This window comes from Drosophila arizonae, chromosome X, assembly GCF_054131065.1.
Source record: "Drosophila arizonae isolate 15081-1271.41 chromosome X, UAZ_ARI_1.0, whole genome shotgun sequence".
Lineage (NCBI taxonomy): Eukaryota > Metazoa > Arthropoda > Insecta > Diptera > Drosophilidae > Drosophila > Drosophila arizonae.
The window spans coordinates 22,012,799-22,025,651 of NC_142927.1; the positions used below are offsets into that span (position 1 = coordinate 22,012,799).

General features: G+C 34.4%; 1 protein-coding gene across 8 annotated transcripts in view; it reads left to right on the forward strand.

The window, feature by feature from the left end:
- alpha-Man-Ia (alpha-Mannosidase class I a) overlaps positions 1-12,853 on the forward strand; it is an 83,961-nt gene that overhangs the window by 2,708 nt on the left and 68,400 nt on the right. For 2 of the 8 annotated variants that reach the window (XM_089474268.1, XM_089474270.1), the window contains exon 1: positions 8,501-9,366. The exons of 5 other annotated variants lie outside the window; for them this stretch is intronic. The gene's annotated coding sequence lies outside the window, so the exon portion shown is untranslated. Of the gene's footprint in view, positions 1-8,500; positions 9,806-12,853 lie in introns of those variants that run through there. One more of the 8 variants, XM_089474269.1, reaches the window with a different exon arrangement.

A 12,853-nucleotide genomic window follows, 5' to 3' on the forward strand; every position in this document is an offset into this window, starting at 1 on the left:
AATGAATATGTACATACATATGTACATGTGTATGAACATGCAATATATTTGTATTTTATCTAAGGCTTCACTAATTGAAATGATTAAAGCGTACTGTGCTGCGCCACTTAGTCATGTAAGAACTGATTTGAATTTATTCGAAATGAGAATTCTGGGTGCGATGGATATGTGATAGTGTATGTAACAGGCACAGAGAGAGAGAGAGAGAGAGAGAGAGAGAGAGGTGGGTCCTTCAGGCTGTCTGTATATTCCTGTATGCCATAAGCAGCAGGGCTTGAACACAATGATCTCGTTAACCAGAAGAGCTAGGGATTTTTCAAAGTTTATATACTTTATTTCATATTATTATTTTTCTTTTTTTCGTTATAAGTTAACTCATTTACTTATCGATAATTTGATCAATAACTAATTCAATTTCCATTGATCAGTTGATCGATAATTTATACTATTTCCTTATTATCGATAATAATGTACTATTTGATGAAAAATCGTATGCCATTTTCTTATCAGCGTTAAATATCGACTATTAATTTTGTTTCTTAATTAAAATTTGATTGCCACAAAAAAAGGAAACTCTTCCTGTATTGAATTATCATTTTTATGAATATATGGATTTGTGAATATCTACCCCCGTTCCCCTAAATTGGAAAAAGTAACGTAATTCAGTAAAAACTAAGGAATTCGACTTCTAAATAAAATAAATAAAAAAAAAAAATAAATAATAACTCAATAATATATCAATATATATCATATATGTATGTGTATATATATATATCTAAAATTCCTTGAATTGACTTTTCTACTAAGCCACATAAAACCGACAGTCAATGATAGCATACGACAAATGTGTAATGATATTCTGATATGATTCCATATTTAGTATGATGATGCGACATGTTTTTTGCTTCTTTTCCTGGTTTTCTTGGAAGAGTTCATTCGAAATTTAAGTCAGCATGGCATAAACCTATTCGTGGCAGTGAAAGAAGAATACAATTGAAATTCTTAGTTGCTGATAAAAGTGTAATACAAATTTGTAATAAGTCATTCTGTTCGATGGCTTTTAGGAAATGGGCGTACCCTAGAGCCCATTTGGAAACTCAAGACAAGCAAGTCGTACTTCCTCTGGGCACATTATCTATTTCTTCTCTTCTCTTTTCGTTTTGTATTTCTATATGCTTTCACTTTGTTGCTCATACTCTGTTTCTTCTTCTTTGTTACCACTATTACTACTTGGGTTCTTTACTATTTCCATTTTTATTTTGATTTTTTTTTGCTTGTTATGTTATTCCACTGACCCAGTATTTTAGGCGCTAAACTCTATTAAGTAAGACAAGATAGAAACTGATTCAGCAGCAATAACAAGAATACCAAATGCGAAAATCGCGAACATAGCAAAAATGACTCGTTTACGTAGGCAACGTTTTACAGGGTATAAATGGAGTTGTCTGAGTGATAGACTACGCAGAGCTTTCATTTGACATATGGATATACAATCTGTGTAAAGGGGAAATAAATATTTAAACTAGGTTTCTAAATTTTATACTAAACAAAAATACAAATATTATTAAAAATCAGCAAAAGATCAGTATTTAATTTTTAATTTTGTTAAAAAAAAAAAAAAAAAAAAAAAAATAGTTTCGATTGCCCTAATATGCTCTAGGAACAACTAACTAACAAGTAGTAAAAATCAGCATAAATTTAGTATTTATATCCAGCTACAGGGTATTTCATAGGCGGTACTACTGGACTACTACAATTGTAGCCATTCTTTGTTTTGCTCTTGCGTTCGCACACTCCATGTTCCAGCACTGAGCGTTGTCGCAACACAGGTAAAAAAAAGGTATTCATTAAAATTGCTTGCCTGTGGCTTTTAATACCCATTGCAAGTTAGAATTCTCGGTATATTGGTTAGTCGCAATGTATGGCAGATGGAGTCGTAGCAATACAAATATAATTCAATGAAATATTACTTATCTGTAGGGCAATCTCGTTTCAAAAACTTTGAAAATTTCTTCCACAATAAATTTCTCAGAGTAATCTTTATATACTAAGTGTGCGTAAACTTGTATTATTCACAAGAAAATATGTGTATAGGGATTAGAATAGCAGCTGTTTTGGGGTATATTCTAGTCGAGCACTTTTACTTGTTTACTTAATGAATCTGTCTATCAGATGCTTCAGCTTCTCTCGATGTATGAAGACTCGTTTATCAAAACGTTTTCGTAACAAGATTTTTGTTGTTTGCTCAGCTTTCGCTTTCTAATAGACGTGGCGGAGTCAATCCAGTTGTCGGCCTTGCTCCAGGCTATTTATTCATTTACCCTCTCTCTCTCTCTCGCTCTCTCTCTTTCTCTCAGTCAGAGTTTCTTTAATTTGCGATAAAGTTTTTACAGTTAAACAGCTTTAAAGGTTGTCTTAATCAACAATGTGATTATTGATTTCCAAGTAGTATTAGATCCTAACTTGAAATTTCTGTTTCCTGTCTAGTTGGCAAATAGTATTCTAGTCAAATATCTATATTGACTATATAGTTATTAGATGCCAAACTCTGCGATTTACTCCGAACTGAAGTCAAACTTCAACTTGGAGCTTAGAGCAATTCCTAGTTGATCCCAATTAAATATAGATTCTACTTAAGACATGTTTATACTGGCAATTGGGAATAGATTAAACCTCTTATAGTTTTTCGGCTAGATGTTCCACATTAGGATAGTTGAGTTACTTATAACCTCATCCTATCGATAACCTAAAATAATCTAATCCAATCCAATCCAATCCAATATGTTATGCCCCTTTAGGGGCGTGGCACATCGAAAAATACCCTTTAATTTGCACATATTTTCAGCATCCTAATTTTACAGTTGCCTTGCTCGCGGCTTCTTTTAATAACCGGGCAAAAATGTTTTGTCTACGTCCACCAGGGGCGTGACGAAAACGGCGCCCAGCTGCGAAATTCTTATGCGTGTGTCAACTACACATAAGTTTAATAGACTTTGATAAGATAGAAGGAAACATTAAAAAACATGAAAAATATAAATTAAATTATAGAGATAAAAATCTTTGAGTAAAAATCAATTTTCAGCAAGATTCGTAGTCGCACTTCTAATAGCAATGTTTGCCAAAATTAAAAGAGATAAAAAACACTCAACATCGGCGGGATTCGAGCACGTGTGATGTGCACCGTCTCTGCATCGCACTCTTAAACAATAACTAACACGAAACCAAAGACGATTCAAGCGTAATTGAGATTCTTGGAATTACCTGCAATAAGCATTTGCAATTGCATAAAACTCGCTGGCATATTTGAAATTTTTTATTCACACATACACATATAAGCATTTGTATGTTTATACAATAAATACTTAAACAAATGCTCGACTAGGAAAACAAACATTTAAGCTCGCATCGTTCCAATAAAATCGCTTATTCATAGAAAGAATTGACATGAATGGAATATTGGCTAGATTAGAGCCTGCGCTATCCTTGCAGCGCCTTTACCCTCAAGGCCACTGCACTACTCGATTAGACGTACTCGATCAGATCGTAGCTAAAATGAAATCAATTTATTATTTAATTTTGCTAAATTATCATCGGACAAATTCATTCAGTTTTAATTCATTTTATATAGATATTCTTTCATTTTATATATAGAAAATTTGGAGTTCAGCTCTAAAAGTGTACGAGAAATAAACGGGAATAGTTATTGATGATTTCATATTTCTAATGGTTTCAGGCCTTGAAATTCATATAATTTACAGTCCAAAATCAATCAGATATGACGGAATTTAGGGGATGTGAATGAGTATTCTGCAGTCGGTAACGCTCGAATGCAACATTCTGGCTTGTTATATCTAGCTTGCAGTGAAAATGGCCTAAAATTAATTGAGTTTGGTATAGTTTTTCATTTTAATTTTATTTATTTTTATTTTTTATTTTATTTTATTTTTTTAAAGATATCTCTAATTGATTTTTAATGGTCTCGCTTTGAGAACTTTCACACATTGACAGTTCGCTCTCGCTCGCGCTCTCCCTCTTTCTCGCTCTCTATGTATCAGGTTTCTCCCATCTCCATATGGCCGATAAAACTATACAATTAGCACTATTTGTCGTTCTCATGAAAATGTGGGCAAGACATATTCGAGCTAAACCAGAACCAGTTGCTCTCGACAGTTGGTCACGATCCGCGAATTGATTTTTAGCACGTGAATAATTATTTATATTTCTCACACATTTCTGTTAAAGTTTTACTGTTATGGCAGGTAAACAATTGGGCAAACTAATAAGAAAATTAATATAATACAACGGCATCAATTTTCATATTGCCATTATTCAGTAATTGAGTTTCAGTTAGTTGGAAACAAAAATACATATCATAAATATTAATATAAATAGAAAATTATATTTAATTTATAAATGTATATCTGTATATAAGATATGCATATGCGATCCCTTATAAATTTCTATAGTTTCTGAAATTTAATCTTTAAATTTTCTATGCTATTCAACATTTTTTATTAGCTTTATTTTTTATTCATATGTATTTTTTACTTTGTGTATTTTATTTAAGAAGTTTTCTGTTATCTTTAGTGACAACTTGATCTAGTTTTATATATTAAGAGTTGTACATAAATGATCAGCGATGATATATACATTATATTGGGTTCACATATGTTTATGGGAAAGCATTTAAAATGTTTACAATTTTTAGCATTTTTATACGAATTACATTGACATTTTTTTTTTTATGTATTTAATGTATTTATTGAGCATCGTTTTGTAGGAAACTCGATTAATCTCCAAGCCAAGTAATACATCACTCATTTCTCTCTTCTCTACTCGTTTCTCTTTCTCTGTCACTTGTCTCTCCTCTGCTCGTTTCTCTCTCGCTTTCTCTCTCTCTCTCTCTCTCTGTCTCTCTCTCTCTCTCTCTCTCTGTCTCTCTCTCTCTGTCTCTCTCTCTCTCTCTCTCTCTCTCTTACTCTCTTCCTTTTTACATATGTATCTGTTATCACTTCTCTCTCTCTCTCTCTCCTTCTTTATACACATATGTATGTGTCCCTTATCGCTTCTCTCAATATCTCGCTCTCTTTTTATATATGTATCTCTTGTCTTATCTGTCTTTCTGTCTCTCTCTCTCTTTCTATGCCTCTCTATCTCTATATATATACATGTATCTCCTATTTCACTTTCTTTCTCTCTCTCTCTTTCCCTCTCTCTCTCTCTCTCTCTTTCCCTCTCTCTCTCTTTCTTTCTCTCTCTCTCCTTTTCTACATCTATCTATCTATCTCCCTTTATAACCGTGCTAATTGCAGGCTCCACACAGCAGATCAGTGAACCAAACGATTCTTTATGTAAAACCAACAAACTGTTATGTAGTACAATCATAATAATAATAGTATAGCCATAACTCGTGCATTATAACATCGCATCACCAGTTTAACGAGCCTTGACAGGCCTACTTGTGCAGAAAATGTACGTGACTGCCCATTAAAAAGTGATTCAAATTCTTGCGGTACAATGAAAGTAAAATGTTTTCAATGTATCTATGTATATATTAAAAATATGTACATACATATATAAGCCACATTTATAAATAAATAAAAGCATTCAAATATGAACTCAAATGGTATTTGTAGAGGTCATTTGATTTTGATTAATTGTTAAACGTTTTTATATCGTATCTTCTGTGCATAAATGGCTAAAACTGGTTATAATGCTGTTGCCTAAGGAAGGCAGACACGACTTAACACATACTCTATATTTTTGATCAAGTTCAACAGAGTTGGGTTGAGTTGACTGCTTTGATTTGCAGGCTTTAAGAACCAAATATAGACAGAGTTTATATACTTCTGATATGCATGTTCTTTGGTCTAAATAGAAAGCTGTCAAATGACGAATTCTTTACAATTTACACCTGGAATTCATTTCATTAAGCTCAAGAATTTAAATTAGCAGCATTTAGAGTGAAGCGAAGCAAGTTTTTTTTTTCAGTTTTATTTTTAACCTGTAGCTTAGGATGTCTGCGAGTCGGACATTGCCGCCTAGAGCACTCTTACTAGTTATTACGGTTTTAATAACTGTGAACTTGCGAACCCACGGCCTAATTCTTTGGGCACGTCGCAGTTAATTTAGTCATTGCGTACATTTACACACACGCACACACACACACATTTAGCCATCCACTCATCAACTGTTAAGAATTGCTGTCTGTTTTTGGACTTGTTGGTGACATTTAATTGGCCAAGTGCGCGCGGGCTTGGCTTTCACAAATGGTGCGCAACAACAATTTCAGCAATTTGTATTTGTGTGTGACTGTGTGTGTGTGTTTTTTCGTCGTGCCATGCATGCAGATAAATACAAACAAAACAGAACAGCCACAAAAAAAAAGGCAGAAGAAAAATATAAATAAAAGCTAAAACAACAACAATAACAACAAGAACGACAACAACAACAACAACGACAACCACTGTTCGGTGTTGCTTAACGATTTGTGTCAATAAACAGCAGCGGGCATCATCGAACCACTCGCCCCACAAACAATTACATTGTATGCTCAGAGTCTATTTTGGTAGAGTCGAAATATCTAAATTGTAGCCGGGAATCGCCTAATTGGAGCGCGTCACAATCTAGAGATTGGTCTACAAATTGGCAGTAGAAATGCATTTCAATAATGTGATACACGTATATTTCTCGGGTGGATGGAAGAGATCAGAACAGAGTGAAAGAAAGTGTGTTATAAATAGATAAAACACAAATTCCAAGCAACAAAAAAAAAAAAATAAATAAAATAAAATAAAAAAAAAAATTGAACTTAATTATCATTTTTAATGTAATTTAAATTTATAAAAAAAATTTTAATTTATAAAAAATGATATACAAATTCTATAATATTATTATATTATATTTTTAATTAATTTTTTCCTTCAAATTCAATTTCAATTATAAATCCATTCATTCAAGTTCCAAATGTACGTATATTTAGCAGCTAGCAGCTTTAATTGTTTATTAATTCTAATCTCTAATGTATAAAAAACTTTATACCCCGAACCCATTGACAATGGGAAATCAGGTTATAATTATTTATATTATTTTGTGAAAATAAATGGAGCAAACAGAATGAGGCGTTACAGACTCCATAAAGTACATATATTCTTAATGAGAGCGCCGATCCAAGTCTCGTCCGTCTCTGCATACCAAATTATAACTGTGTCTGTATTGATCGCAGCCAGTCAACATTTCCAATTCCAATTATCGGCGTAGATTAAACTTAATTCACGCTAATTTAAATTGCAAATAATACTCAGATGCCTAGAGCCAAAAAAAATTTTATAAATGCAAATTTAATTATAAATTCGTTTAAACTAGTTTCTGGACGGAAAAGGGAACCAATAGAAGAAAAGAGCAGAAGAGCAGCCTCAAATGATCGCAATTAATAGTTGACTTCGCAAACTCTCAACGTTCCCAATTTGTTATATGCGCAGATTAAACTTAAATCGCGCTAATTTATATTTTAAATAATCCCCAGCTGCCTCTGCCCCCCTTCGTCACCCACGCCATTTGCCGCATGGCATCTGACCTTTTGCTTGTGCTAACATCGCAGACATGCTATCGTCGTGTCACGCACACAGCAACAGCTTCTCCGTCTCGTGCGTCGACGTCGACTGCTCTCGCGTGCGGCGACCAGGCGACTGAGCCAAGGGGCTTCTGCTCTGCTGGAACGTGAAACACTTGGTTGTTCCATTTGCCAAACTGTTCCGCTGCAACGTGCGCAACGTTGCTTCGCCGAGCTTCAGTGGAAAGCTTACGCTGTCGTCGTCGTAGCTTTGGCCAGCATTTTTTATTTGGCGCCAAAACTCTTGCGCTGCCAACTTAATTTCGTGGTTGGGGCAAAAGCTCAGGGTTAACTTTGCAGGGTACATTAGCTATGTGAAAAGGTTGAATGCATAGCATATATATATATATGTAAATAAATGGAATTAATATGTGAGCCATACAAATACTGTGATCGAATTGCTTAGTGCAATTATATTTGTATCTAAATCAGCTTAATATATAATTCCATTGTTGTATCATTAAAATTGTATACTTTAATTAGTTAATAATTATCAGATATAAATATTTTAATATTTTTGTTATATTTCTGCATATTTAATATACATTGATTTTGAATATTATTTATTCTGTATATTACATACATATATATTTCATGTATAGAATTCTTAACTATATAATTTTAATTTAATTTATACACCTGCGTCATTAATATATAATATAATTCATCATTTTCAGGAATAAATTTTTTATTTAAATTATTATTTATTATTTTCTTTTATTGAGATTTATAATTTTTTTTTCTTTTTTTTTTTTTTTTTTTTTTAACAGAGGTCAGCTAATAATTTATATTTTTACTAATTTGTATTTCTGTATATTTAGTAAAAAAATAATTCACAGATATTATTTATTATTTATTATTATTATTTAAAATTAAATTAAATATATATTTTATTGATTTGTATGATTGAGTATATTTAAATAATAATTCTCATATATGTCATATATATATATATGTATATATAGAGTATTTGTTGTGCTGCCTGAATGCTTAGCTCGTTTCCCATTCGACATCGAACAACTCGTTACGACTCGCCTCTCGACTCGATTCGTTTATTAACGAACGGCACTCGGGTCGGCATCGCGCGTCGTTCGGCTGTCGCTGTTGGGCGTCCAGCGTTGGCCCCAATGGCGCCGTTTGGCCGTATGGCCGTCTGGCCGGTCCGTCTGTTTGCTTCGCTGGCTTCTTGTGTTGATGTTTTGCTCTGGCGCGTTTAATGTCTCGTCTGCACTGAAAGCGTCAACTCCACGCAACATTCGTACGCGCGCGACTCGATGTCAATCGGGCTCTATATACCGCCATCACTAGTCGGCCTCGTCGCAGTCGCAGTCGCCGTCGTCGTTGTTGCGTTTTGTATTGTGCTCAAGGCTGCATGCAGCAGCAGCAGCAGCGCCAGCTTCCTGCTCGACACCTGAACCTGAAAGAGTGTCTGTAGCTAAAACAAAACAAAAGCCAAAAAAGAAAAAAAATCGAAAAAAAAAAGAAAATAACAACAAATTGAAATAGACAACATTAGAGGAATACAGGAAATCCCTGCACGGACATTTGCGGTGGTAACGCGTTCGTTTACATTGAGTCGACCGTCAGGCTTAGGCTCTGGCTCTGGCTCTTTGGCCGTCATCTTAATGCCGCGCCACTCGACGCGTCGACGGCCGGCCAAAAGCGCGTAAATAAACAATAACAATGCGTTAATGTGCATTCTGTTACGGTCCGGACTCGGCGGGTGGCAAAACGCGCTCTTCATTGTTTAACTGGTATTAATTGTGTGGCCGGGCGTGCCGTTTGCCATGGCTGCAGCTGCGGTCGGAAACGGATGTGCAATGTGTTAATGACGCCATTTTGGCCAGTCTGTGCATCCGTTTCCAAGTTGCTCTCTCTCTCTAACTTATGTTGTTGGTGGTGCCTTTTTTCCATCTTTTTTTTCTTGTTTGTTTGTTGTTTATGCACGGTGTTTACATTCCAATGAGTGAATGAAAGAAAAACAAACCCCAAGCCAGGAAATGCAACAAAGAAATGCGACAATCTACCAACATGTTTTTATATAATTAACTATGTGGCATAAGCTAAGAGTTTCTGCTGGACTTATAGAAGATGTCTATATATGGGATGCTGATTGCATTTCATGAAGAACAAATGTAGTTATTCAAATCAAAATAGTAAAATGTATTAGATTATAAAAGTGAAATAATTTATGTAAGTTTAGATCAACAGATCAGCAGTGCGATCTGAGCAGCCAAAAGATTGTACATTTTTGTTGTAAATGTTTTAAATCATATTATAATGTATGTATTTCTTTAAAAGCTATAGCCGTGGCATTGTTGTAGCAAAATGTTTAACAAAGTAGGCGAGTTTCTAAGCCAGTAGATAACTTCCTAAGCTAGACTTATTTATTCCCTATTTCGACTATATTCCACAGAATTTTTTGAAGAGCCTGGGCAAAGCAAATGATTGAAGTAGAAATTGGAAACGCCGCAGATTGTTATATTGATAAATAAATGCAACTCAATAACATATATCTACATATATCTAATAATGAAAAGAGAATACAAAATTTAAGAATGATTAAGAGCGTTGAGTTCACTATTTGCTATTTGAGAACAATGATCATCATGCTGCACTCAGTTGTATCAATCGATCTATGCTGGTCGCAAATGCTGAACTGCTCTTTATCTCTGAGTACCTGAATACTAATTGGGCTTACTCAGATCTCTACTACTGCGATCTATGCTGGACTCGTATGATTGAGCTCCTAAGAGCGAAACGTTTTATTTAAAATACATATAAAATAAATTTAGAGCACAAGCCTCCCTACTTGTTCGATTTGAAGTTGGAGATGCTGCATGCCGCCTATATGCCCAGCCAGTAAATGCTCTTCCTATATGTTCCCAATAAAATGTTCATGTTTGAGCAAAGGATATAGGACATATTCTTAGATTACTTCTACTATATATGAAATAAAATAATATAGCAAAGGATATAGGACATATTCTTAGATTACTTCTACTATATATGAAATAATATATATAGAAACAATACGATCTTCTCATCTAGTCCTAAACTGCACACTTTTAATACTCTGGATCAATTGCCAATTGTGATATCAGGTTATAATAGTTTTTTTTATAGTGTATATAAAAAGCAGACACAGGCGTGGCAAATTCCATAAAGAATATCTTTATTCCTCCTAAATATGCTTGGATCACTATGAAAAAGCTACTGAAACTATTTTAATTTCTCTATTAATTTTGACATTATTAAAGTGATCCTCAGTAATCAGCATTTGTTTTCAATTGTAATTTAGTTTTGTTGTTCCTTTTCAAATTTCCCACCATTTTCCATTTCTGAATTTCCACTGCAATGCTCACATAACTTAAAGTCCTTGAACTGCCTGCTGCACATTTTCCCTTTGTTCAATCAAAAATTCACACAAGAAACTACAAATATTGTTCAATATTCAGCTCGAGTATCGATTAGAATTAAAAACTGCTCTATTTTCCATTTGCCGTTGCTTTTGCGGTTTCCATAAATGTAAAACGTGTCTTTGCCCACAGAAAGGACCATCAAAAAGTCATTATTGCAACGCAGGTCGAGTGCCTAACTCAAAGCCATAAATAAAAATAAATAAAAGAGAAATGAAATAAGAAAAAAAAATAAAATAAATAAATAAAAATAAATACAAAAAATGAAAATCTTACACGCATAAGTAAATAAATAAAATCGTTGGCTGTTGAAGAAATCATGGCAACATTTGCAAAAAGAAAAATGAAAAATAAAAATAAAAATCCAACTTCCAGCCTCTGCACTGCCACGCCCTCGGGGGACACAAAGCGAGCTATCAACAAAATTCAAATTCGCGCACAGCATGCCAGAAAAATTGTTCACACAAATTTTGTTTCAAGCTTAAATATGTATATAAATGTGTGTCTAAATATATATACACATATATGTTACATATAAATATATATGTATGTTTGTATGTATATATTTATGTGAAATGAGAAAACTCCTAGCGCACATTATATTTTCCCTTTTGCACATCTTTTTTTTTGCTGCATATAAAATGCATTTACTAACTATTTGTAATGAATTCCCCCCCCCCCCCCCCCCCCCCCCTCCCTCTTAAATATTCAATAATTGCTGTGTGAATTATTCGCGCGATTGCAGAGTGTTTTGAATTCAGGAATTCAGATATTTACCAACACATTATGTATATTTAGAACACTTTGGCATCGACTGTTCTGAATTTTGTTTTATTTTGCTTGCTCTCTAGGAGTAGAGTATTGCAGGAACGATTCATATGCACCTGAAATTAGGGATAATAGATTTTGCCATCTTTTTCTCACGTAAAACATTATTATATCTCTCCTTCATCCTGATCACTCAACACATGTCTTTCACTCTTGTAGTCGGTCACTTTCTCTCGATCTCCTTTTGGCTCAACGTCTATCACCCTCGATCTCTCGTTCGCTTTTCTCTCTCATTATCTATCTTTGTGTTTATTGAATATCACTCTTTCGTCTTCTTTCAACCTCTCTCTCTTGCTCTCTCTCACTCTCTCACTGTCATACTCACTCTCCCCATATTAACGACATTCTCTTTCTTTCTTCTCCTGTCTTCTCAATCTCTGGATTTCCTATAACTTTCGCTCTATTTGCTCTATCTCTCTCCCTCTCTCTTGCTCTTTCTATTCGCACTCTGTCTCTCGCTTTTCAATGTCTCTCCCTATATCTTTGTCTCTTTTCCTATCCCCCTCTCTTACTGACTCTCCTTCGATCTTTCTCTATTTTCAATCTATCTCCTCTCTCACTCTCTCTCTCTCTCTCTCTCTATCTCTCTCTCTATATCCCTCTCTCACTCACTCACTTGACTCTCTCCCTTTCACTCTCTCTGTCCCATCCATATATCTATTCTCATTCCTATCTGTTTTATATTTTACTCTATCCCTTCTGCCTCTTTCTCTCTCTCTCACTCTCCTCGCTAATCTCTCTTCTACACATTTCCCTTCTTCTTCTCCCTCTCTGCCTATGCATTGCCCTCCTATTCGTCCAGCTTTTGTACACCCATCGTTAACCATATTTTAAGGGGCATACAAAATAATAAAAGTAAGAAGTAAAAAAATCTTTGCAATAGACAACTCTTGTATATGCATTTTAATAGATACAAATAAACCCCCTTACACACACACGCACTCGCACACACAGACAGACAGAGCATACATAACACAAACGCACTCGCACACAC